We start from the raw sequence: 25,766 nt of genomic DNA on the forward strand, positions 1-25,766 counted from the left end.
AGCAAGACTCCGCCTCAAAAAAAAAAAAAAAAAAAAACCCACAAAAAACATGATAAACATCTTTGGGCACAAAACTGCACATTGAGCTATTTCCTGGAATAGATTCCTAAAAGGGAAATTATGTATGCGGTGGAAGCAGAGAGCACTTTTTGAGGCTTTTGATGCCTCAAGCAAATGTCCTTTTGTTTTAGACTTGGAGGCTGTAGTGGGGTGGGCTGCCAGAGACCCGGCTTCCCTGCCCGGGCTCATGTTTCTTCTGAACAGGGGTCCAAACCCATGAGCTCCTGACTCAGGAAAGGTCCTAGGTGGGCCCATACCCAACATCTTTTCATGGTGACTTGTGAGAAGCGCTAGGAGTCCTGATGATCTAAACTGTTTCACTTGAAAGCGGAACAACTAGGAGCATTTTGAAGGCAGAAGTGTCAAGACGCAGAAACTTCTGTGGTGCCAGAAGAGGGGGCTGCCTCCAGCAAGATGGAATTCACCACGGAATATATACCAAGCAGCATGTGGGCAGGGGCTGTGCATACCACACCCCGCTGCGAGCTGTCCCCGGCTCCAGCCCCTCCTCTGCGTTCCTCCCTATCAGCTGACCTCTATACACTCATTTCTTTGCATAGTCTCTGCCTCCCCTAGAATTTCAGCTCTCTTCGTCTGTTTTGTTCTCTGCTGTAGCCTTAGCCCCCCAAAACATTACCTGGCCCATTACAGCTGCTCAATAAATATGCATGGGCTGAAAGAATGATGAGTGGGGAAGATTGTAAAGACCTGCTCAGAGGTCCCAAAATATGATACTTGGAAGTAACAATACTTGCCCGCATTCCTTTACTGGGTTCTTTTTGTTTATTTTGTTTTGTTTTTGAGACAGAGTTTCACTCTTTCACTCAGGCTGGAGTGCAGTGGTGCAGTCTCAGCTCATTGCGGCTTCTGCCTCCCAGGTTCAAGCGATTCTCATGCCTCAGCCTCCCTAGTAGCTAAGATTACAGGCAAGTGCCATCATGCCCTGCTAATGTTTTTATTTTTATTTTTTTTTAATAGACATGGGGTTTCACTATGTTGGTCAGGTTGGTGTCAAACTCCTGACCTCAAGTGATCCACTCATCTCAGCCTCCCAAAGTGCTGGGATTACAGGCATGAACTCCCGAGCCCGGCCTCCTTCACTGAGTTCTTAATGTGTGCCTGGCATGTGTCTCTCAGACACCTCCCAGGTAATTCTGTTATGGATAAGGTGACTGCTGTTGTCCCATTTATTTCCTCACTCATGCCAGCTTGACATTATAATAGAGCATTTCCCCCATGCTATTTTAAATTCTTTCTGAACCATAATTTACTTCCTTTAACATACATAAGAACATTCTGGAATTTGCTCAATAGTTTGCACAGCTCTAGTATTTACCCAAGAATGGAATTGCTGGGGCCTAGGGTGTGCCTGTGTGTAACTTGCCCTTGTACCACCAGGGGCGCCTAGTGTGGCTAATGAGTCCACACTTCACTGGCAGGGCGTGTCTGCACATGGCCCATCAACACTTGGCATCACAGTGCCTTCTAATTTTTGCCCGGCTAGTAGGTGTCAAGGATGTCTCATTCTTTTTGCATTTGCATTTCTGATTGCTAGTGAGGCCCTAGACCTTCATGCCTGCCCTGCCTGCCCTCACCAGGCCCCTCTGTCCACCCTTTCCCTACCCCACCCTGACCTCCATGTCTCTTCTGCTTACCCTTCAGAATTTAACATAGACATCTGCATCTCCAAGAGGCTGTAATCTCAGGCCTCCTCTCTTCCCTCCACGGGCTGCCCTTGTCAATAGCAGGCTGAGGTCATGTTTACAAATTCTCCGCCAGAGCCTTGCACTGCTGGGATCAGAGTCTGCTCCAGCACCTACAGGCTCTGTGGCCTTAACCAAGGGCCTTAATCTCTCTGAGCCTCAGATCCTTACTTGCAAGCTGGGGATTAAAAATAGCACCTCCTGGAAGACTTTTCTTGAGAATTAGGTGGGATAATTTATTCAAAGTGTTTAGCATATAGTATGGCTGAGCAAATGGTAGCTTTTGGGTTTTAGAGTCCTTGCAGTCCTTCCTTGTCACTATGTTTACCTGACCAGCCTCCAAGCCTAGGGAGGCCTCCTGGGTGGGGCTGTGTTTGCTGCATTTTTGTATTCCCAGCTTCCAGCAGCGCTGAGCAAACCTGAAGTCCTTGGCCAATTGGTATGTCAGTCTCGCTGGAGGAGATGTAAGCATCAAATGAGGGGTTGGTCCAGATGCCCTTTTAAAAGTCTTTTCCAACCCTGAAATTATCTGATCAGGAAATTATCAAGGAAAAAGTTCTCCTTGCAGGATCCTTTCTAAGATTTCTAAATGAGGACTTTATTATAAGGGGCAGGTCATTACAGGAGGCTGCAGCTGCGGCAGAGAGCGTTACACGGCTGGTGGCTGATTGGTGCATTTTGGAGGCTGCCATCTTTGTTCTGACTGGGGGATTGGAATCCTGGCAGAGGCAGGGCCTCTCCCTTAGCAGTGCAGTGGAAGGCAGCCCGGCAGGACCCACCCTCAAGCTGGTCACCTCTCCACTGACTGCCCCAGGGGATGGCAGGCAGCATCTGGTAGCATGTGAATTTCAGACAGCTCATGGACAGTAGGAACAGAGGTGGCTGTTGGAACACTCAGCCCAGGAGTCAGTTTCATATATCCCCAGGGGCCATGTGGGTAACACAAATGGGTTGAAACATCTGGGCAAGACAGTAGAGAGCAGTGGGGTCTGCAGCGAATTGTAAAACTGACTAGGTGCCAGCCGAAGGAGATGGCTGCTGCTCAGCTCTGGGAGATCGTCCTATGGGTAATGTGAGCCCAGGGTTCTTGGATCTTCCCCTCGTTTTTCAAAGGTAGCCAGAACTCTAGATTTTTATGTAAAACTTTCCGATTATTGTTGCACCTAATTCAAAGTTTCGTTGTGCTCTACAGTGCAGACAGAACGTGCCTGTGGGGCAACTGTTTTCATACCTGATTTAGCCCAATACTTGACAGGCTGGAAAACTGAGGCTCAGCAGTTAAGGACTTTCCAGAAGTCCCTAGGGAGTTAGTGACCATGATGGACACAAAGTACACAAGTCTGGGCCAGGCGCGGTGGCTCACGCCTGTAATCCCAGCACTTGGGGAGGCCAAAGCAGGTAGATCACTTGAGGTCAGGCGTTCAAGACCAGCCTGACCAATACGATGAAACCCTGTCTTTACTAAAAACACAAAATTAGCCCAGCGGGTTGGCACGCATCTGTAGTCCCAGCTACTTGGGAGGCTGAGGCAGGAGAATTGCTTGAACCCAGGAGGCAGAGGTTGCAGTGAACCGAGATTGCACCACTGCACTCCAGCCTGGGCGACAGAGTGAGACTCTGTCTCAAAATAAAAATAAAAATAAAAAAGTGCACAAGTCTGGGTGAGTTATCCACCAGCTTGGTGGACTCTTCCCCAGCACCTTTATTCAAGGCAGAGACTAAAGCCTAGAGGAGTAAAGGGACTTGCTCAAGGTCACATAGCTTAGAACAGCAGAATCCAGAGAAGGACTGGGGCTTGCTGGCCCTCATCCATGGGACTGTCCAGCCACTGTGTTACTGAAAACGTCCCCGTAATGGTTTCAGTAAAGTCCTAACCAGGAACTTGGCACAGGGCAAATTCTAGCCTGCTGCCAACCAGCAGGAAAACAGCTGTCATGCCAATAGGCAGGAAGCTGCCAAGGTGTTACTTCTGCCCAGGGAAAGTGGTTTGTGTGTTTGCTGAACTACCATGAGGCTGGAGGCAGAGGCTGCAGTGAGCAGAGATCAACTCTATCTCTTCCTGAAGGGTCCTTCCAGCTGGATGCCTAGAGTCTGATTTAAAGACATTCCTCTTACCCTTGACCTGGTGTTCTTAGAGAGCCTGCCTATAAAATCTCATAATCAGTGAGGGATGTTGATTCTTCTTTGTGATTGGGCACATGACTTAGGAAACGAACCTGGGCTTAGAGTTATGAGCGTTGTAAACACTCCCAGCTTGCGGTATCTTAGCTGTGACATTGGGCTGGCCACTTTTATAATTGCTGCCCTGCCAGCCTAACAGAGCTACTGTGAGACTCTGGTTGAATGGATGGATCTCAATTGCCAAAAAAAACATTACTCAGCTAGAGAAATGTAAACTGGTTTTGGCCTTATATTCCTCCTCCTTGAAGGATGACATTTGCGCTGAAACAGGAATGATAGGAGGGAGCCAGAAAATTCAGCAAGTGCAAAGGCCCTGGGGCAGGAATGAGCTTGGAGAGTCAAGAACGGATGGGGATTGTATTAGTCCGTTCTTGCGTTGCTATAGAGGAATGCATGAGGGTGAGTAATTTATAAGTAAATGAGGTTTATTTGGCTCACATTTCTGCAGGCTGTACAAAAAGCATGGCACTGGCATCTGCTTTTTGTGAGGACCTCAGGAAGCTTCAAGTTGTGGCAGAAGAAGAAGGGGAGCTGGCATGCCTCATGGAGGGAGAGGGGGCAAGAGAAAGGGAAGAGTGCTCATAATAAATATTGATAAAATTATACCTTCTAGGCATAGCAGGGAGGATCAGTAGACCTACCCGCATTAAAGACATCATAAGGCCCAACGCAATGGCTCGTGCCTATAATCCCAGCACTTTGGGAGGCCGAGGTGGGGGATCACCTGAGGTCAGGAGTTCAAGACCAGCCTGGTGGGTTTAGTAGAAACTCCATCTCTAGTAAAAGTACAAAAATTAGCTGGGCATGGTGATGGGTGCCTGTAGTCCCAGCTACTTGGGAGACTGAGGCAGGAGAATCACTTAAACCTGGGAGGCTGGAGGTGGAGGTTGCAGTGAGCCGAGATTGCACCACTGCACTGCATTCCAGCCTGGGTGACAGAGCAAGACATTATCCCCCACTCCCCGCAAAAAAAGACATAATAAAAGCTAACATAATATTTATATAAATAGAGGGCATTTGGTAATTATGATTTATCATAATCTAATGGGTTGAAATCATTTGTTTTGGTTTAACTAATTACCAATACAATTCGTTCTAACCTCTTTTGGACTCACTCATAGACTAGGCCTAGGATTAAAATAATAATTAGTATAAGAGCTGCGCTAATTATTAATTTTAGGTGGCTTGTCTGAAAAACTCATGGTAAGGGTAATAGTAGGAAGATTTCAGAGAGGAGAAATGTCATGGCTACTAGAGAAAACTTTATGAAAAACGGGACGTGGCCAGAGCCTGTTGGGTCAAAACTACATTCGTAGGGACTCTTTTTAACAGTGATAACCCTTGAGATCTAGTAGAGCGAGAACTCACTCATTACCCTAAGGACAGCGCCAAGCCATTCATGAGGATTTGCTCCCCATGACCCAGATGCCTCCCCCAGGGCCCCACCTCCAACACTGGGGATCACATTTTAAGGTGAGATTTGGAGGGGACAGATATCCAGACTATATCAGGAGCTGACACAACTGAAACAGTGTAAGGGAGACAGCAGGAGGACAAAGCAGAGGGGAGGCCGAAGTCCTGCCAGGAGCAGGGTGTGGACCCAGGAGGCCTGGCTGCCTGGCGTGACGTGGGAGTGAGCTCTCCTGCAAGATGGCAATGAGGACCTCATCCTCAGAGGCAGGCCTTTCCACTAAGGCCAGGACCATGATGGGACAGCAGAGCGGTCCAGAAAATGAAGAAGCTGGCAGAGGGTGGGGGAGTTGGATCACCCCAAAGACATCATCAAGAAGGCAGGGGCAGGTCATCTGGGCTGTGAAATATGAGTAGGGTTTGTCTGGGCAGCGAGAGGGAGATGGACTTTCCAGAGGGCTTGGCATCTATCTGCCAGGGAAGTGGGGGCGGGGGACGGCACATGGAATTGTGTGGTGTTGCTTCCCTCCTGCTTTGGAAGCTGTGAATGCCCCACAGGATTGAATTGAAGGCCTAGAACCCTGGATGGGAAAAACCAGGAACCCAGGAGATCTCAAGGGTCTTAGCAGGCAGACCCATGTGATGTCTGGACCCTGACCCTTCCCACCTAGTGCCCCAGGATTGCAGAACACCCCCTTCCTTGTAGCCTTGCTCATTTGCTCAGAAGTCAAGGCCCAGGATGGAATCTCATTGTCTGAGAACGCAGGAGTACGAGGAGCTTCTAGGGAGCCCTTGCTTCTGTTGTGGGAGGGCAGCCTGTGCATTTACCATCCCACAAGGAGAGCATGCAGTGGAGGAGAGGTGCTCCCCAGGAAAGGACTGACGGCGGTGAGATGGGAGCACAGGATCCTTTGGGAGCAGGGCAGCCCCAGCCCACCCTCACCCTCTTGATTCCTGCCTATTCCGTTCTCTTCCACGGCATGGAAGGAGTTCCCACCCCAGGCTCCCTGCTGGAGATATGACGGGGAGCAAATAGCTGTGACACTGGTCCACTCTGAGCTCCTGCAGTGATTCTAAAGCCAAAATGAATAGTGCCCACTGCCTGTGGCCAGGGAGCTTGCTGCACTGGGTGGGAAATGGTCCTATGAAGAATGAACTAGGGGTGGGTCGTTGGTGTTAATCTTAGATCCCCATGAGTAAGAAAGGACATATGTTTGTTGTCTGTGTCACTTTGATTATTAGTGACGTAGAAATACTCTTTGTAGGCTATTGGTCATGTGCATGTCTTCAATATTGATTTGCCTTTTATCTACTATTTTTAAAAATTTGTGTTGTGTGCATTTGTGATGATCGTTTTGCAAGAGCTCTTTGCGTTTATTATGGATATTAGCCAGGTGTGCAACATGGGCTGAAAAGATGCTTGGTTTGCCATTTATTTTGCACTGTCATTCAGGGCATTTAGTCTGTTAGCACAGGTATCAAAATTTTTTCTTTTTTCTTTTTTTTTTTCTGAGATGGAGTCTTGCTCTGTTACCCAGGCTGGAGTGTAGTGGTGTGATCTCAGCTCACTACAACCTCCACCTCCTGGGTTCAAGCAATTCTTCTGCCTCAGCCCCCCGAGTAGCTGGGATTATAGGTGCAAGCCACCATGCCTGGCTATTTTTATTTTTGTACTTTTAGTAGAGACGGGGTTTCGCCGTGTTAGCCAGGCAGGTCTTGAACTCCTGACCTCGTGATCCACCCGCCTCAGCCTCCCAAAGTACTGGGATTATAGGTGTAAGCCATCACGCCCAGCCAAAACCTTTTTCTAGAAAGAATCAGATAATAAATATTTTAGGCTTTGAGAGCCATGCCATCTCACTTCCATCTGTTTGACTGTGCCATTGGAGCATGAAAGCAGCTGTGGACACTGTGTACACAGACGTTCACATTTCTTATGTGTTCAGTCTTTTCTTCTATATAAATATGGGAGGCCTTCCCTACTCCAAAATTAAATGAAAGAAAAACAAAAAACTAGAGAAGAGGAAAAGTCCTCAAAAGTGGTGTAAGTATAATAAGCAGTGATGAGTGCTGACAGAAGATGTGCTAGCATCGCCTTGGATCCCGGTAGGTCTTTAGTCCCCAGGAGAAGAGGCGAGAGTGAGCACTGCTGCAGGCAGGGGCAAAGTCACGAGGGAAAGCGAAGGCATCCGGGCCTAGGGGAGCTCTTCAGCAGGGCCGGGGTGGGGGTGGCACTCCAGAGGGGCGTCCCCTCAACTTGTGCCTCTCCTCTGATCCTTATTTTCTCTGCTGACCTCGATGACTGTGTTCTCAGAGGACACTGGGCTCAATTGTGTCTTGAGAGACGTGTTCAGCCAACCACCTGGTCTTTGTCAGTCCCAGTGAGATCCCAAGTGAAACCCCTCAGCTTCCTTCTATGGAAACCATCGGGCCCCTTCCACCCCTCTAATCTGGGCCTTCCCAGGGACTGGATTGTCAGGTCTGATCTTAAGGGATCACGTGTGAATTTTACACTTAGCTCCTCTACCCTTTTCTTTTAATGCTGTTTCACAGATGTTCTGAAACCCAGTGCTGTGTTTAAGATATAACTTTCCTATCCTATAACTTTGAATGATAAACTAAAAAACCCAGCTGGTTTTGCAAAGGGTTTTCTGAGTGTGAGAGAGTCGGATGGGGGTTCTCCCCTTCTTCTCCCAACCCTCAGCTTGGTTGCTCTCATGACATACTGGAGAAACAGGCTTGGGCCTGGACCAACCCTGTGCAGACTCACAGACTCACAGCTGGCCATGGGACCTGGGACAGGCCCTTCACCTTTCAGTGGCCTCTGAGATGATGGTATGTGTGATGCTTAACTTAATATTGAATGTCAACTCATTTAATTGAATGATAAAAAATATTGTTCCTGGGTGTGTCTTTGAGAGTGTTCCCAAAGGAGATTAACCTTTGAGTCAGTGGACTGGGAGAGGCAGACCCACCCTCAATCTGAATGGGTACCGTCTAATCAGCTGCCAGCGTGGCCAGGATAAAAGCAGGCAGAGGAACATGGAAGGACTAGACTGGTAGATTGGCTGAGCCTTCCGGCCCCCATCTTTCTCCTGTGCTGGATGCTTCCTGTCCTCGAACATCGGACTCCAAGTTCTTCAGCTTTTGGACTGTTGGACTTACACCAGTGGTTTGCCAGGGACTCTTGGGCCTTTGGCCACAGACTGAAGGCTATGCTGTCGGCTTCCATCCTTTTGAGGTTTTGGATCTCATACTGATCCACCACTAGTTTCCTTGCTTTTCAGCTTGCAGACGGCCTATCGTGGCACTTTACCTTGTGATGATGCGAGTCAATTCTTCTTAATGTTTGTTTTTGTTTCTGTTTTGAGACAGCGTCCCACTCTGTCGCCAGGCTAGAGTGCAGTGGTGCATTCTCAGCTCACTGCAACCTCTGCCTCCCAGGTTCAAGCAATCCTCCTGCCTCAGCCTCCCAAGTAGCTGGGATTACGGGCACCCGCCACCACACTCGGCTAATGTTTTGTATTTTTAGTAGAGATGGGGTTTCACCATGTTGGCCAGATTGGTCTCAATCTCTTGACCTCATAATCTGCCCACCTCGGCCTCCCAAAGTGCTGGGATTACAGGCGTGAGCCACCGCGCCTGACCTTCTCCTTAATAAACTCCCCTTCATATATACATCTATCCTATTAGTCCTGTCCCTCTAAAGAACCCTGACTAATAGTATGTGACTGGAGACATCTCTAGTGAAGGTGCAGTGAGACAACTTAGGTGGTATGTATTGGCATGACATGTTGGCATCACTCCAGAGCTTGGTGACGTAGGTTTGGGTGACTGATTTTGCTGCCTACTAGCTGTGTAACCTGGAACGAGCGACTTCACCTCTTTGTGCTTATGTAAATATGGGGGATGATAAGGCACCTAATAATAGATTGTTTGGAAGATTGAATGGCTTAATCCACGTCAAGTATCTGAAACAGTGCACATCTACGTAGTTGGGAAATGTTAGCTATTGTAGGCCAAGTGCCAGTCACATAGCAGGTGTTCAATAAATACAACCACCTTTCTGTTATTAGATGTGCTGGAACAATTCCATTACACTAACTTCTGCTACTTTTGTAAGAACTGCAGATTTAATGCCTATCTACCTCCCCGTAAGCACTGTTAATTAAAGCCCCCAAGCCCAGATAACCTTGCTTTTCTGTCCTTAGCAAGCTTTGGCTTGATAAGAATTTTCAAAATGTGTTTGTTGATCTTTTAAAACCCCTGAGATGAGTATTTACTGCCAAAATGTGCAAGTGTATCGCAAGGATTTAATTCAGGCGCTAGATAATAATGCTGGAGATTTAAAGAAGGAAAATGGCGACGTTTTCATTTCTTTGCCCTCTATCTGTTATGGCTATGAGCACTTCTGTTTATCATTTAAAATCCTATTTGAAAAGGTCACTGGTTATTTGCGTGAATCATACAGTGTGAGGACTTAGGAAAAAAGAGCCAAAGATTGGCCGTCGCAGTCGCCTGCTTAATTCCCTGTCCTTCCCCCATGATGGAGTTTGCTCTGAGTCTCTGCTGTTCTCAGCTTGTGGTGGCCACCACGGGGTACAGAAGGATCTCTGGGTCCAGGCATGTGAGACTGTCAGTAATGATGAGAAGACCAGGCACTGCTCAAACTGCAAGTCTACTTGAAATTAGGCTGGTACAACTGAGGAACGGTGCTTTAAATTTTATTCCCTTTTAATCAATTAGCTAATTATTTTAATTAATTAGCTAATTTAATTAGTGGCACTAATTAGTTAATTAGTGCAACTGAAGAACTGTATTTTAAACTGAAATTTTCAATCCACTCTCATTTTTACTTGCATTCCCATTTTACAGAGGAGAAGTCTGAGGGTCCAAATGCTTCAGCACTGGTTTAGAATTGCCTGGCGTGTACGTAGTGGACCTGCTCTCTTCAGATAGGTGCAGACTATCTCTGAAAGCTCTCTCTGCCTCAGTTCCTCTCTAACGACGTTCAGCAAGTATTTTCCGAGCCTCCTGTAGCCTGTGTTTCGCATGATGTGAGGTGAAGGGGCGATGGCATATTTATTGGCCTCGTATCTGATAGTTGCCTGCACATTGTGCCCAGAGAAGCACTTTGGGAAGTGGAGCTGGTGTTCAAAAGGCCACTAATTGGCTTATTCCCGAGGATTCATCTTCAGGTGTTGAAAGCTCTTTTTTGAAAGACCTAACCTGGGAAGTCCACTGAAAACAGGTGTGTGATACAGTTTCTCAGGAACAGCGGGAAACCGGGGGAAGTTTCCAGAGAGAAGAAGTGTGAAGAGCCATTCTCCATTGCTTTTTGTTTGTTTGTTTGTTTGTTTGTTTGTTTGAGATGGAGTTTCACTCTTGCTGCCCAGGCTGGAGTGCAATGGCGTGATCTTCGCTCACTGCAACCTCTGCCTTCTGGGTTCAAGTGATTCTCCTGCCTCAGCCACCCGAGTAGCTGGGATTACAGGCATGTGCCACCAGGCCCAGCTAATTTTTTTATTTTTAGTAGAGATGGAGTTTCACCCTATTGGCCAGACTGGTCTTGAACTCCAGACCTCAGTTGATCCACCCGCCTTGGCCTCCCAAAGGACTGGGATTACAGGTGTGAGCCACGGCACCTGACCCTCCTTCACTAATTTGCTGGGTTACAGTCACTGCCCTCCAGAGGGACATGATCCGCCCTGCTTCCCTCACTGACCTCGTCCTGTAAAATTATCGCTTTTACTCCCCACACTGGCTGAATACCACCACCAGCTCCTTTCCACCCTGTGATCTCCCACTGGCATGTCCCTCCACCTGAGCTCCACTCTCCTCACCTGGTGTTTGCAAGCGGCTCACTCAGGAGCTCAGTCTCATGGTCACCCGGTGCCCCACGCCCTGTCATTTGCGGGGGTGTCCTGTGATCCTCACAGGAGCCTTGTGAAGTCAGTCCTGTTCTCATTTTACAGAGGAACCTTAGAGAGCCTCCATAGCTAACTCAGAGTCTCAAAGCAAGTGAAACGCAAGGGTAGAACCCACTTCTGTCTGGCCCCTAGACCCTGTGCCTCAACTGCACAACCAGTATTCTCTGACAGAACTTTCCCAGTGATGGAAATGTTCAATATCTGTACTGTCCAGTTCAGTAGCCTCTCACTGCATGAGGCTACTAGGCACTTGAAATTTGGCTGGTGCCACTGAGGAACTGTGCTTTAAATTTCATTCAATTTCAGTTAATTAGCTAATTATTTTAATGTATTAGCTAATTTAGTTAGGAACACTAATTAGTTAATTAATGAGTGCATCTGAGGAACTGCATTTTAAACTTAAAATTTAATTTTAATTGGAAATAGCCACATAAGGCTAGTAACTGTAAAGAACTGTGACAAGCCTGAGATGTCTCCCTATTTGCAAGCTGACAAATTAGCCTGCTGACAGATGCTGGCAGAAGACAGGAGCTTCCTGGATCAGAGGCGAGGGACTTCATTACTCACAGCACAGCGCGCAGCCGGCTTGAGTTTCATACTTGTGTCATTTCTGCTTGCCTCCAAGTCCCATGGGGTTTTGTGCAAAAGCATTTACCATTGTCTGCACCGTTTTGTATGATGCACAAGCTTTCAGAGAGAAGGACTATATATTTCACTCCTCGTTGTATCTCCAGTATCCCAAAGAGGGCCTGGAACATTCTAGGGACCTAACAAGTCTCTACTAAATGACCAATGGCTCTGGTTCCTCACAAAAGCCAAGAGTCTGGACCCAGTGGTTACTGAGGATCCTCCTGGCTCTTGAGGAAGGTCTCTGAATTTGAGCGAGTGCCCTGCTTCTGAGGTTGTTTCTTCCTCACAGTCACTGTGGAGATCAGCCTCAAACAGGGCTCTCAGTTTCCTCCCTGCAGAGCCTGAGTCTGGGACTCCGTGCAAGTAGATTGCAGAGGAAGTGTTCCAGGGAAATGATGGGGGACACAGGCTATGCAGGGGAGCTGCTGAGCAGGGATGTACTCCCAGCTAGATCCCATGGCCAATCCCAGAGCACAAACTGCACCATGAGACTGTCCCACAAACCTGAAAGTTTGGCCTGGACCCAGGGACATTGGGAGCCTCAAAAGATTATAGGCAGCAGGAAGGAAAGACAGAAATCCGAGAATTCCACATAAGAAAACGTGTTCTGGACTCTGGAGTCCAGGTAATTTGGTGTTTGACTCAGACTCTAGGTGGCAGTAGGGAAGAGAAATGAGCGTGCTTCCATGCTGTTGGGGAAAGGTGCATTTTTTTTCAACTCTAGTACTTACCATCGGCGGGGGAAACCGAAGGAAAAGGCAAAGGAGGCCAACCTGGTATAACCCCATGTCCCTCCGTCATTGTCTGTGGGCTGCCTAGGGTGTGGGGGGTGAGAGGGTGGGCACCTCCCAGGGGAGGCAGTTCTCTGGATCAAGGGACAGCTGCAAGCTGTCAGCAACCAATAGTCACAGCAGCTGAGGGGTGGTGGCCCAGCCAGAAGAGGCCCCTGGGCAGAGTGCCAGCAGCATCTACCCTGCAGGGACCCAGCACCTTCCAGGTAGCCTGACCCCAGCTAAGGAAATGAAAACCTGAAACCTGCCTTTCCAGGTGAAGTGGCTCCGAGGGTCACTGGGCGTAATTTGCTACCTAAGGAAAGTCCAGCGGTTCTTGATTACCATCCCTTGCCCTCCACGCCGCTCAGGTTTCCTGCTCGTCCTCTGGGCCGACCTGGAGAAGAAAGACACAATAAGTCTTCTTTTCTTCATGTCCCTACAATGTGCCAGGAACTCTTCAAGAAACTTGGCCTATATTATCTCATCCAGCTTTCCCAGCAACCCTGAGAAATGGGCCTTGTAATGCCCATGCCTGCAAGGTGGAAGCCGTGGCTGGCCGAGGTGAAATCCCTTCCCGGCACCGCACAGCTAGGAATGGCAGTGCCAGGACTCAAAGCCAACCCTCCTGGGCCAAAGCCTGTGCTCTTCCCCACCATCTCCGTGGGCGTGGGTCGGGGAGAGGACGCATCAGGAGACTGTGCCTTCCTGTTCTTTCTCTTTCTCCAGGCAGCCCCAGCAAGCACTGCAAGAATTCAGGGAGCAAAGAGGGAAGTCAAGGAACCCTATCCTATGGTTTCCCCTACTGATGAGTAGTGGAGTTGAGACTGTGCATCTTTCCCCAACAGCATGGAAGCTTACTCATTTGTCTTCTCTACTGTCACCTGGCATCTGATTCAAACACCAAATTACCTGGACTCCAGAGTCTAGAACACGTTTCTTATGTGGAATTCTTGGATTCCTGTCTTTCCTTCACGCTGCCTATAATCTTCTGAGACTCCCAAATGTCTCTGGGTCAAGGCCCAACTTGTAGGCCTGGGTTTTGAGATCCCTCTGCAGTTTGCCAAGGTTCTTTATTTTTTATTTATGTATTTATTTCTTGTAATTTTTTTTTTAGTAGAGACAGGGTTTCACCATGTTAGCCAGGATGGTCTCCATCCTCTGATCTTGTGACCCACCCACCTCGGACTCCCAAAGTGTTGGGATTAAGGCATGAGCCACTGTACCTGGCCCAGGTTTCTTTTTTTTTTTGTTTTTTTTGAGACAAAGTCTCACTCTTGTCCCCCAAGCTGGAGTGCAATGGCACAATCTTGGCATCTTGGCTCACTGCAACCTTCGCCTCCCAGGTTCAAGCAATTCTCCTGCCTCAGCCTCCCGAGTAGCTGGGATTACAGATGCATACCACCACGCCCAGCTAATTTTTGTATTTTAAGTAGAGACGGGGGTTTCATCGTGTTGGCCAGGCTGGTCTCGAACTCCTGACCTCAAGTGATCTGCCCACCTCAACCTCCCAAAGTGTTGGGATTACAGACGTGAGCCACCGTGCCCAGCCACAGTTTACCAAGTTTCTTCCAACCAATCCTATCTTTCAAGGTTGCCCATCACCATCTCCCACTGTAATAGAAAGGAGATCTGCCATTTATTTGCTCAGTACCTAAAAATGTTTGTTCTTATTTAGGGAGCCCATGCCACATGCCCAAGATGGGCAGATCACTTTGTATGTGTTGTCTTGTGTGAGCCTCACGAGGACCCCATCAGGTCAGTCCTGTTGTTCTCATCTTACAGATGAAAAATTGGAACTCAGTGAGGTACAATAACCTATTCAAAGTCTCAAAGCCAGTGAGGAATAGAACAAGGATTAATGCAAGTCAGTCTGGCCCAGACCCTGTGCTCTCTACTTCTCGGTCAGCGCTCGCCAATAGAACTTTCCCAATGATGGAAATGCTCTATATTGGTACTGCCCAGGTCAGTAGCTGCTAGCCACACGAGGCTGTTAAGCACTTAAAATTTAGCTGGTGCAACTGAGGAACTGTTCTTTAAATTATATTCAATTTTAATTAATTCAGTTAATTTAATTAGTGGCATTAATTAGTTAATTAATGAGTGCAATTGAGGACTTGTATTTTAAATTTAAAATATAAGTTTAATTAGAAATAGCGGGTGAGCGCGGTGGCTCACGCCTGTAATTCCAGCACTTTGGGAGGCCGAGGTGGGCGAGCTGCGAGGTCAGGAGTTCGAGGCTAGCCTGGCCAACATGGCGAAACCCTGTCTCCACTAAAAATACAAAACTTAGCCGGGCATGGTGGCACACGCCTGTAATCCCAGCTACTCGGGAGACTGAGGCAGGAGAATCGCTTGAACCCAGGAGTTGGAGATTGCAGTGAGCCAAGATTGCACCACTGCACTCCACCCTGGGTGACAAGATGAAACTCCATCTCAAAAAAAAAAAAAAAAAAAAGAAAGAAAAAAAAAGAAATAGCCACGTGAGGCTAGTAGACATAAAGAACTGTGACAGACCTGAGATGTCACCCTATTTGCAAGCCAACAGATTAGCTTGCTGGCAGATGCTGACAAAAGATAGCAGCTTCCTGGATTAGAGTCAAAAGACTACTCCAGCACAGCAGGCAGCCTAAGTTTCATGTTTGCATCATTTCTACTTGTACCCCAAGTCTCATGGGCTTGCTTCATAGATGAGGAACCTCAATCTTTTACTATAATGGTCTGCAAGTGAACCTACTCAACTTTTCTCTTGGAGGGAGGCATTATCTTTATGATACTGGAGAGTGAGCACACCTGAGCCCTGCTCTAGAAGGAGACAGTCTCTGTGTTCCATGCTCTGTGCCTCCTTAAAAAGGTAGTTCAGAAAAGAAGCCTCCCTGTGCTTCTGCTTGCAAGACACACGGAAGTGCAAGAGACCCATGAAGAATTGTCTGTCAACCATGGATGCTGCATTGGATACCGCAGCTCCCAATTGCCTGCAGTGCCTGTTCTGGGATGTTTCACGTGTATTACATCATTGACCACCCCCAGATGTCTGCAGAGTTAGCCTGTCTTTTCTGTTTAGCAGGTGAAGAAATTGAGGCTCACTCCCACCCAGCTTCCTGAACTTTGAGATGGTGGATTCTCCTACCCAATACCAACTCTCTCTACTTCCCCCTTGTTCCCCCCAAAAACAGAAACCTGGAATGTTTGTCCTCCTCACTCCTTTTCAGAATTTTACCCTCCAAAACTGGAATTCCTTTTCTCTTCTGCCTTGTCATCTTCTTCCAATTTTCCAGAAGAGCTGCCAGTCTGACCTCCTCCCCGAAGCCTTCCCTACGTAGCCCAACCTATGCTGAACTCGCCTGTCTCTTCTCGATCATAGAAGGTCCTATCTCATACCCTTCAATGACAGCTCTTGAGGGCAGAGCCTGTACCTTCCCATGGCCACTCTTCCCCAACATGGCCTATCTCAGGAGTTGGGGGAAAAACAAACCAACAAATAAGAACTCAAAAAACGAAACCAGAAACAAGCAGCTATTATTTTATGCCTGGGATTGACTTCCCACTTCACTACCCACTTTCAATTCCAGGCCCCAAGGAGTGGGTGAATGGGCTTGATTCTTTCCCAGAAAGGGGAGATGTTTTGAAATGACTCAAAGAAAAGCTGATTGGGTTGGATTGAGTTTTGGTAAATCCACCCACAAGAGTAGAGAAACTTGACATTTGCCTTCCAAGCCAGCAAGAGGGAGGAATCTCATTTCCTTCTAACTGAGCAGGAGGCGATGGAATAATGCCTGAGCAGGTCTCAGGATACTGGGTTCTAGTCCAAGTTCTGAGGCTGGCTGGCTACATGACCTTGGGGAAGACACTCCCCTTTTCCAGGTCTTAGTTTCTCATCTGTGATGCAGGACTGGAGGATGGGGAGAGGAGTCAGACTCTCCAGTTGCCCTCCCACCCTACCTTCCATTCTGGGCTTCAGTGGCCCTCCGGGCCAGGAGAGCCCAGCCTTCACTTCATAGGAACTCAGTGAAGTTCTGCTCCTCCCAGCCTACTTCCTGCCACCTCCCTGAGCAGGACCAGCCTTCCCTCCTCCCCATGTACAGTGTAGACGTTGCACACTGCCTGGCTGAGGGAGCGCCTACTGTAAGGCTGTGCTGAAATAGCAGCATTTGATTCTAATCCAAACTCCTCTATCTTCAGCCCTGATACATTACCTCATCATAAACATAATTCACAGTGCCGCCTTCGCTGCCTTGAAAGGTGGGCATGTTTTTCTCTCCACTCTCATTCAGTTATTTTTAGGAAATGCCATGTAGTTCCCATACACTTGACATCTACCTGCTTTCACTACATCTGGAGAGATTCAGGAAATCAGAAAGTCCTTGTTAAGGATAAGGCCTAGGGTGGAGCTGCGATGTACTTTCCATTTATTTGTAAAACCCAGGCAGAAGAGTCTGCAGGTTAAAGACACAGATAAAGAAAAACAATTGATCGAAGAACAATTGGCCCAGCTAGGGTGGAGGTTCTCCAGGCAACCAAGCAGTGGGGCTGGATGGAGGGAGGAAGGAAAGGAGGGAGGGAGGGTCTTCAAGGAGGGGTGTCAGGGATGGGGAGGAGAGGGAGCAGACAGTGGATCCTAATCATTACAGGCACTGTGCTGAGACTCTTATCACCTCTCACTGAATCCTTACAGCAGCCCCAGGACGTGGGTATGCTCATTATCCCTGTTTTGCAGATGAGAAAACTGAAGTTCAGAAATGAAATGGCTTATCCATGGCCACTGAGCTGCAAAATGATAGAGCTTGAGTGGGAGTCGGATCTCCTGACCGTCTACTCAGTTCTTACAAATCAAACGTTTGTTGGGGGGAGATAGCATGCTTGCAAAACGAACTCTGTGTTTGTCAGCTTTGCTGCATAACAAAATCTTCCAAGCTCAGTGACTTGCAACAGATGTTTATTTCTTGTTCATTACAAGTGAAAATGCTGTGGGTAACCTGCAGGTCAGCTGTGGCTCAGCGAAGCTCTGTGAATTTTCTCAGTTTAAGGTCCAGGGTGAAGGTAGTCACTAACCAGGACATGCTGTCCTCTAACCAGAACTGAAAGAACTACATAGTCAAATTTCGGCTTTCTGCCCCGAGATGGCACATGTCAGAACCGCACACACTCTGTCGACCAAAGCAAGTGACGTGGCCAAGCCCAAGGTCAGTGGAGCAGGGAGGGATATTGTCTGTCCTCCCACAGTGAGAGGTGGAGGGTGCTAGAAGGAGAATAAATAGTTGCATAATACAGTTGGCTGGGCCGCACTGGGCTCTGCAGACAGATGCCTGGGTCTGACTCCTATCTCTGTCACTTAATAGTTGTGGTCATATGGCCTTCAGCAAAGTGCTTGACCACACTGTGCCTCAGCTTTCTCATCCGCAAAATGGGGATGATAATTATAGTCCTGCATTAATTTGCTAGAGCTACCATAACAAAATATCACAAACTCGGTGGCTTAAACGACAGAAATTTATTTTCTCACAGATCTGGAAGCTGGAAGCCCAAGATCAAGGTGTCTTCAGGGTTGGTTTCTGATGAGGGCTGTCTTTCTGGCTTGCAAATGGCAGCCTTCTAATTTGTCCTCACATGACTTTCTTCTGTGCATATGGTGAGAGTGCTTTCTGGCACCTCTTTTTTTTTTTTTAATAGGAACATCAGTTCTAGCAGATTGTGGCCCCACCATTATGATCTCATTTAACCTTATTATCTTCTTAACGGTCTTATCTCCAAATATAGTCATCTTGAGGGTTAAGGCATCAACATATGAATTTGGTGGGGGTGTGGGGGACAGTTCAGTCCATAGCAAGGGCCAATTCTGCAGGGCTGTTGTGATGATTTAAATGGGTTAGGATAGTGTCTGGCCTACAGGCAAGCACTGAATAAGAGCTAGGCTGCTCTTTGTGCCCTGGTGGTAGCAGGCCCCACAGTATCATGACTGGGCATTCCCTGCAATGATAATGCCTCATTTGCTTTCTTTGTCCTTTGCAACCTCTCCCAATTCCTGGCATAAATGAGGTGACCAGGAAATGGATGCTTGTGTCCCCCAGTGAATCCTGAGGCAGTTGACAGAAGGCACGCAGGTTTTGAGGTGCCCTGGGCTGCACTCGCTGCTGTGTTGCTGAACTGCTTGGTGACTTTGGTCAAGCCACCGTCTTCTGCCAGCCAGGATGCATCTCATTAAGACAAAGCTTGTTTTGTCCATGAAATCTCAGCAGATTTCATTTCCCCATGGCCTTTTGTGGCTATTCCTAAGTATTGGGTAGTGCTCAGAGCCAAAGTGCTAGAGATTGGGGTTTTTTTATTGTTGTTGTTGTTTTTTGTTTTTGTTTTTGTTTTTCTTGAGAGGGAGTTTCACTCTTATGACCCAGGTTGGAGCACAGTGGCGCAATCTTGGCTCTCTGCAACCTCCGCCTTCCTGCAACCTCTGCTTCCCAGGTTCAAGCGATTCTCCTGCCTCAGCCTCCCAAGTAGCTGGGATTACAGGCGCCTGCCACCACACCTAGCTCATTTTTGTATTTTTAGTTGAGACAGGGTTTCACCATGTTGGCCAAGCTGGTCTTTGAACTCCTGACCTCAAGTGATCCACCCACCTTGACCTTCCAAAGTGCTGGGATTACAGGCTGAGCCACTGCACCAGACCAGAGAGATTGTTTCTTTTACAGAAATGTTCTTATAAATTCCAAATTGACAGTAATTTTCCAAACCCTCTCCCACAGCTACTGCTCCCCACCATAAGAGAGCACCTAATGACCCTGCCAGATAGGGCCAGGCTGGACAGCATAGGAGAACTTACTCTCATTGCCTGTGTCTGGGGCAGTTTCTGGGTTATGCCTAAGTGCACACACTTCCTTGGGGATGGGGGTGGGTGAGAACAGCCTTTGACCTGCAAACCTAGGTTCCAGTCCCCATTCTGCCCTTGCTCCCCTTAGTCCACCGAGCTGCTCGACCTCCGAGCTTCTGTTTCCTTCTGTGGGTGATGGCGAGGCTGGAGCTACCCCAAGGGACTGCCATGGGGCTAAATAATGGATGTAAAAGGCCTTAATCCAGTGCCAGGCACACAGCAGGTCCCAGAAAAAGGATGTGCCATCCTCTCACTTTCTGTTTACCCCACCCATCCTCATCCTTCACTGAGTGAGTGTTTTCCTGCTCTTGAGTAGCTACCCACAGACACAGAACCACCCAGGCTTGGGGCGACCTCTTGGGATTCCGTGGCAACACTGAGAAAGCCCGCGTGGATTTTTCTATCCTCGCTCGTGTTACCTTTCCCACATCTGGCCTTGCTTAGAAAGAACAATGTCTGAGGCTGTTTGTTTAGTAGAGAGCTCTGTTAGCTGAGGAGGGACAGATTAAAGGCCGTGGGGCCAGCCAAGCCTGTCCAAGTCCCCTTGCCTGGTGTGGCTCAGCCCGGCAGCGTTGGTAAGGAGAGCACCAGGTGAAAGTTCTTGGAGTCCTCCCAGCTCATTGCTAATTCGTTATTTGTATGATGACTGAGGCAGTGCATTTTTGACCCTCTCAGTCTCAACTTCCTCATCAGGGAAACAGGAACAAAGATACCTTCCGTGAGATGTGCAGCATCTGGCCCAGAGTAGAAGGTGATGATGATGATGAAGATGATGATAGCTCAGCCCTTAGGGAGCATTGCTGACAGGCCAGGAATGCTTTAAGCACTTCATATTCATTGACCCTCTTAATCTTCTTGGCAACCCTAGGAGGTGGGCACTATTATTCTTTTTCTTTACAGATGAGGAAACTGAGGCACAGTGAGGTTAAGTGACTCCGGGCAGGATGTACAGTGAATGACAGGGCTGGGAATTGGACCCAGGCTGTCTTGCTCCATAGCCCCCGACCCTCATCACTGCCCCCAGACCCAGGTGACATTAATTATGTCAAGCTGTGTCTCCTCCCTACAACCTTCCCTGCACTATTGGGGAAAAGGGCACAAAGAGCAGGTGTTGCTTGTTCTGAAAAGTATTTACTTTTAATTAAACTAAAAATGTCCCTTTCGCATTGTTTCTCTAGCGAGTCAGAGGCAGTGCAGCCCCTCCCTGGGCACCTCCTCCCTCCTTCAGGCCCCCGTGGGCCTCTCGGTGTGATATGAATGTGTGAAGGCCTCCGACTCATCCATTATTGATGGGGCATTGGGTACACTGTGGGGAGAGGGTGAGATTGAGGCCCAGGCAGTCTTCACAGCTCAGGAAGTTCTTTTTATCCCTGTCCCTGGTGGAAAAGTGCATTACAGGTGACAGGCACACAGCTGTGACCAAAGCCACTGCCAGCCGTGGGTAGGGCATGATTATCATTTGTTATTGCCCCCTACTGAGCACCCTCTTCTCATTCAGGATTTAGGAAAAAAATTACAGCAATGACAACACCACTTCTCTGATCCTGAGTCTTAGGTTCACGTCTCTCTGTTCCTTCACAAAATGCCTAGCTGTCTGTTTCCTGCCAGTTAGAAGAATATGCCAGACTCAGAACTACCTCCTGCCCCGGCCCAATGAGGTCTGTGACCTGCCCCCAGCCCTGTTGTGAGTGCACACACTTCCTTGGGGTTGAGGGTGGGTGAGAACAGCCTTTGACCTGCAGACCTGGGTTCCAGTCCCCATTCTGCCCTTGCTCCCCTTAGTCCACCGAGCTGCTCGACCTCCGAGCTTCGGTTTCACTCTGTGTGTGATGGCGAGGCTGGAGCTACCCCAAGGGACTGTCATGGGGCTAAATAATGGATGTGAAAGGCCTTAACCCAGTGCCGGGCACACAGCAGGTCCCAGAAGAAGGATGTGCCATCCTCTCACTTTCTGTTTACTCCACCTGTGCTTATCCTTCAGGGTTTGAGCAAGATCCCCTTGTCCTGGCCCTCTTTGACTCATTCCTCCCCCCATTTCGGTGTTTTGCACGTTGGTTAAAACTCTCTGGGGCAGGCTCTCCAAATTTAGTATTTTTACAACAGGAAGTGGTCTTAGAGCTCATGCAGCTCAGAGCTTTCTGTTTGCAGTTTGGGACGGGAAGCTTCTGCACGAAGGTCCCCTGGCTCCCGTCCAGTGCTCCTTAAGTGACTCTTCTTTCCCCACACTGAGTGCCTTGAAAGGGCTCAGACGCTTCACATGAGCACTTAGCATTTACTGTGCATATCTGAGCCAAGCAGGGACAGAAACTGTCTCACCGATCCTCACGCCCTCTCCCCATGCTCAGTCTCCTGAGTATTTTCTTCTATTTTTCAGATGAAGAAACTGAGGCTCAGAGAAGTTAAGAGACTCCACTGAGGTCACACAGCCGGTAAGTGGCAGAGCTGGGATTCGAACCCAGCTCTCTTTCACTCCAGAACCTGTGCTCTAAATTGCCTTGCTTTCTTTGCCTTAAAATGGGGAGACCTGCAACTTTGTTTTCTGTTTGGATGGTGCTCACACAGATTCCTGGGTTGAAAGGAGAGGGCCCCTGGGTCCAAGAATTCAGAAGGGTGGTGGCGTTTGAGAAAAACAGCCCCATTCCCAGTGGGTGCCGTGGCTTAGACAAACCCGGAGCTTCAGCACACCCGAGTTCAGGATCGAGCACACTGTGGCCAGCAGGGGCCTGGGTCCATTCTCCCGGGAAGGTTGCTCCGAGGCCCCAGGATCTCTAGGAACCAGAGCCCTGGAACCCCACAGCAGGGCCCAGGTGCCTCTTCGTGTGCTGTGTGCCTCACGTTCTGCCTCAACCACAGAGGAGCCCGGCAGGCAGGACTCGGTCTCACTCAGCACCACTCTGGATGGTTGCATAGTTACACGGTGTGGTTTGTAGTATTTTTGGTTTTGTTGTTTTTGCAAAAGCCAAAGGAAGTCTGTGGGCTGAGTTCTACCTTCCCTTCTTTGAGGATAGTTGGTCTGCTCAGTCAGGGGCAAGCAGAGCTCAGCTAGGGGAAAAAACAAAACAAAATAAAAAACCCTCCAAACACAAGGTTCACAGATCAGAGGGCACCTGACCTAGCCGGACAGTGGCACTGGCTGTTCATGGGCAGGGCTCATTGGAAGTTCCATTACAATCATCCCATTTTCCAGATGAGGACACTGAGGCCCAGAAACAACCACACCCTCACCTCTTGGGAGGCACAAATCAGAATGAATCTTTGCTCCCTGAGTGCTGAGTGCTTTTGCTGTTTCACAGCTCGCTGTCCCTGCAGTCCACACATACTCATTGAGGGCCTACTGCTGCTCCCAGCAGGCACACAGCAGTCAGGGAGTCAGATGAACTGCCTGCCTCCTGGTGGGGGAAGACAGACATTTAGTCCACTGTCAAGTGCTAGTTCCTGATGAAGGCTGTGAAGGGGAATGCCACAGAACAAGCGGCACAGACAGCGATGCTATTTTAGGGTGATCAGGCAAGGCTTCTCCAAGGAGGGCATTTGGACAGAACCGTGAATGCAGTGAGTGAGCAAGCTATATGAATTCTGGGGTTGGAACAGTATTGGTGAGGGAACAGCAGGTGCAAAGGCCCCGAGGCAGAGAGTATGCTTGGTGTACCATCACGCTCTTTGAGTTTGATTCTCTGGGTGTTTGCTACCCCACCCCCCACCACCATCACAGTGGCTTCTCACCTGTAGTATCCCTTCCTTAGTCACCTCCAAGTGTCTGCAGGAGTGTGGCAGTGGGATGGGGGTTGTGTAGCAAGAAAAATCAAACAACATTGCATGGGGTAGGCCGGGCGCGGTGACTCAAGCCTGTAATCCCAGCACTTTGGGAGGCCGAGACGGGCGGATCATGAGGTCAGGAGATCGAGACCATCCTGGCTAACACAGTGAAACCCCGTCTCTACTAAAAAAGTACAAAAAACTAGCCGGGCGAGGTGGCGGGCGCCTGTAGTCCCAGCTACTTGGGAGGCTGAGGCAGGAGAATGGCGTAAACTCGAGAGGCGGAGCTTGCAGTGAGCTGAGATCCGGCCACTGCACTCCAGCTTGGGTGACAGAGCGAGACGCCATCTCAACAAAAAAAAAAAAAAAAAAAAAAATTGCATGGGGCAGAAGAAAGGTGTATCTCTAATAGGAAACTACTTGTCTTAGTCCTTAATCCTCTTTGCACAATTTTTGTCTTTGATGAAGCTTGCAATGGTTTCATCTTCTTGCTTTGTATGTATTCTCAAAATGCCTTCTTTAACTAGAGCTGTGAGTTCTCAGCGCACTGCAGTCCACTATGTCAGGCCCGTCTTTCCAGGCAGAGCAGGAACCCGGATTCAAAAACCACAGAAAAAGGAGAAGAAATAGTTTTGGAAACTACATTGCCAACCTTGTGCTGAGCTCAGGGAGGGAGGTGCAGCAGGCAGACAGCGGCTGGGTGGGGGTGCAGTGGCTGACAGACCTCTGGACCTCTTTCTTGGCACAGCCATTAGGCTCAGGCCCCTGTGTGCAGACTCGGGGTGGTATTAGCACCAGCCGAGTTCCTGGGGAAGCAGTTCATGGGGCTGGGTGTGCTGGAAGAGACATGCTGAGGAGTTAGGGACCCCAGGTTCTCTCTGAGCTTGTTTTCTGTTTTGATTTTGCTCACGTAGATTTGTCAGTTGATAAAAAAGAAGGGCTCCTGGGTCCAAGAACTCGGAAGAGGGGTGGTATTTGGGAAAAACAGCCCCATCCCCCTTGGGTGCCGTGGCCTGGACAATCCCAGAGCATCAGCACACCAGCATTCAGGATTGAGCCCATTGTGGCCTGCAGAGGCCCCGGTCCCCGTCCCAGGAAAGTTGCTCTGAGGCTCCAAGCTCTCTAGGAACCGGACCCCTGGGCTGCACAGCAGGGCCAGGTGCCTCTTCATGTGCTGTAGTCCCATCTTAGTGCCACCTCGGCCAGTGTACAACCTTGGGCAAGTCCCGCCCCCTCCTGGAGACTCCAAAAATGGAACAGAAAGGTGTGGTCATCTGTATGTTCCTTTGGTCTGGAAATGCTACAACCTTTTTGCCTCTAAGGCAGGTAGCAGCCAGGCATGGGGACTGGGCTTCTGTCAGCTCCCCTTTGATTCTGTAGACCTCTGGCTCTTAGCAAAGAGATGTCCTAGGAAGGGGGGCAGTACCTTGGTGATCCTGTCTTGGACATTTAGACCAGAGCTTTCGCCCATTCTCACCTCTCCTTGACCTGAGACCTGTGGCTGCAGAACCAGAAACTCATTTCCAGAAGCAGCAGTATGTCTCTCTTTCCACAGGGCTCAGAAGTATTTCTTAAGCCTTCCATTAACTGCATCTTACTCAGCTGGAAAAATAATACTCAGAAAGCAGTTCTGTCTGGTTTCTGGCCTGTAAGCTCCTGAAGAGTTCTTGTAAGGAAGGCTCAAAAAACTCCTGTGCTATGTGACTTGGAGCCCAGCCCTGTAGCTTCCCTCCAAGGAGCAGGCAGCTCAGTGGTTGGCCAGCAAGCCCATTATCATTCAGCACCATTGAGTTATCCATGTGTCTGCCTGTCAATTAAACAAGTGCTTACGAGGGCCTGGGGCCAGGGACACATACCGAGAGTACTAAGACTAAATAAGACACAGCGCGTGCCCTCCACAGCAGTTCAGGCGCAACATGACCACTTTCTCTATTCGGTAAAACTCAGAGAGTTCTTAACTTTATTATTCGCAGTTCAAAAGCGGCGTGAGCTTTTGTGTCAGCTCCCCTTCACCCCCTAAGTGCCATAGTGGGCATGCAGAGGGCCCATATAGATGCCTGCACATGCAATGGGTTACGATATAGGACAGGAACACCAAGCTTGGGGGATCCACCATCTTGTGACAGACAGCGAGCAAGCCAGCTTTTTGTCCCAGAGGGAGACATTACCGCATGTCTCAGGATTGGTTGCTGCAAATGCAACCCAGGTACAGAGCAGTCAGAGCCTTGCATTCTTTGTCTACCCAGCAAGATGTGTAGGAATGCAAGAAACTCATGGAGGAATGTCTGCAAACAATGCATTAGCATTGCACATACCTGGATTTGAATCCTACCTCTAACAATTTAACTAAGTGTTAAATTGGGTAAATTGCAATCACTGGACTTCTCAGCCTCAGTTTCCTCTTCTATAAAATGGGGATAATGAGGCCAGGCGCGGTGGCTCAAGCCTGTAATCCCAGCACTTT

General features: G+C 48.7%; 1 protein-coding gene across 1 annotated transcript in view; it reads left to right on the forward strand.

Annotated features, from left to right (window-relative positions):
• ST3GAL1 (ST3 beta-galactoside alpha-2,3-sialyltransferase 1) overlaps positions 1 to 25,766 on the forward strand; it is a 122,472-nt gene that overhangs the window by 55,620 nt on the left and 41,086 nt on the right. Inside the window, exon 3 of the mRNA XM_011938142.1 lies at positions 21,921 to 21,975. The gene's annotated coding sequence lies outside the window, so the exon portion shown is untranslated. The remainder of the gene's footprint in view (positions 1 to 21,920; positions 21,976 to 25,766) is intronic.

The sequence above is a fragment of the Colobus angolensis genome, unplaced genomic scaffold (genome assembly GCF_000951035.1).
Source record: "Colobus angolensis palliatus isolate OR3802 unplaced genomic scaffold, Cang.pa_1.0 Scaffold17, whole genome shotgun sequence".
Taxonomy (NCBI): Eukaryota; Metazoa; Chordata; class Mammalia; order Primates; family Cercopithecidae; genus Colobus; species Colobus angolensis.